Source organism: Melanotaenia boesemani, chromosome 1, assembly GCF_017639745.1.
Source record: "Melanotaenia boesemani isolate fMelBoe1 chromosome 1, fMelBoe1.pri, whole genome shotgun sequence".
NCBI classification, from domain to species: domain Eukaryota; kingdom Metazoa; phylum Chordata; class Actinopteri; order Atheriniformes; family Melanotaeniidae; genus Melanotaenia; species Melanotaenia boesemani.
Window position 1 is genome coordinate 3,890,517 of NC_055682.1, and position 1,648 is coordinate 3,892,164.

General features: G+C 37.4%; 1 long non-coding RNA gene across 1 annotated transcript; it reads right to left on the reverse strand.

Moving 5' to 3' along the window:
- Positions 1-515: 515 nt before the first annotated feature.
- LOC121643821 lies at positions 516-1,245 on the reverse strand. The gene is made up of 3 exons (XR_006011174.1): positions 1,137-1,245; positions 1,012-1,040; positions 516-934 (listed from the first exon to the last, which is right to left on the reverse strand). It is a non-coding gene; the product is annotated as an uncharacterized LOC121643821 (long non-coding RNA).
- Positions 1,246-1,648: the final 403 nt, after the last annotated feature.

Sequence of the window (1,648 nt, forward strand, 5' to 3'; positions counted from 1 at the left end):
TCTTAGCAGCCTCACTGCTTCTTTTTCATCTGCATGACTAAATGCATTAAGTTGCCGCCATGTGACTGGCTGATTAGATGTATATCTTAGCAAGCAATTTTTTATATTTAATTTTATTTGATTTAATTTAGTTCTTGAAAGAAAAACTTGTGATTACTGAATCGATGTGAAAACTGGATGGCTTTTATTTATCAGCCTGAACAAACCCCAAATTTCACTGTTTTGACTGAAAACTTGTTAAAAATTAAATTAAGTGAAGCAAAGAAAAACAAAGCCATGTAATGTTTTTAAGACCTGAAAGTGCAGTAATTTCAAATGCATGCATGATGCTAAATGTAGCCCAGACTCTCACATCGGACACCACCACATGTGGATCAACAGTTAAAACAAATTCAGGTAAAATCTCAGCTAAAAAAAAAACTTTAATCTACTCAAACTGGAAAGACCAGATGAACACGGACGGATTGAGGAAAATTAATTTATACAAATTTTAATATACAGACAGTTTTGTTTTTGTAGAAATTACAGATTTATAGAATTACAGAGGATGAAATTGGAGTCAATGAAGAATGGATGTAAAGAAGCCTGATCTGATTCATAAATTTACATTTTTGTTTGTAACATGAACAGAACAAAGTAAAATGGCAGAAAATCATGTCAGAAGACGTCACGATACTCTTATAAAACTATAATATTTACAGTCTCATTAGTTATAATTTACATTTCTGACTGAAAGTGTTTCTGTCTCTGCTGGGTTTTAGTTATGGGGGCGGTTTGTAGGAAAAGCTCTCTGACTGCTGCACCCATGCATGATGGAACCCCTCCTCTTCCTCAGATCGAAGTATCCTCTGTGAGGTCTAGACGGTTCCAAACTGAGCCACATCGTTCAGCTCTACGTCACCAAACTCCTCCCAGGGGCAGATCACTGCAGAGTCTGCAGGCAGAGAAACCGAACATGAGCCACGTTTCCACATGAAGCACTTTCAGACTGACAGTAAGACTCTTACTCACCATCAAACTCCTCCTGGTTGTTGTCATGACTGTCAGTGAAGAGAAAGAGGTGCAAGTTAAATATTGTGCTGAGGATCTACTGGGTTGATGTCACGTTTGGTAAGTGTAGGAAAAGACCGTCTCACTGTTTCTGTCCCGGTTTGGGAGCTTTGCTCTTGAACTGTCTGCTGTCTTTCTGTTTGAACTCGGTGGGAACGGGCTTGGTGCCTTCTGCTGCTGATGCTGCATCCATCTTAGAGACTTTGGGTCACAGGGAATGAAACAAGGACAGTTCAGTGTGTTTGCATGTTACATGTGCTGAAACAAGACAGTAAACGCAGCTGCTGCACATTACTGGACATATTTTAGTCTTTGTCTTTGTAAAAATCTGGTAAATTTATTATCTTATTCTTTGTTTTAAAATGAAAGTGTAATGTTTATTTTATGGCCTCTTTCCCATCTCCCTGAAAAGGCCTTGCTTTCTGCCAGGCCCTAATTATATATGAGAATTTGTTCTTAATCTGTCTTTTCCTAATTAGAAATGAATAAATATGCCTAAACCTGATAAAATCAACTTTAACTGGTTAAAATGATCATCTTTTCTTAAAGGTGAGACACAAACCTCTGCAAAAATTAACACTATAATAAAAAGAAGGCC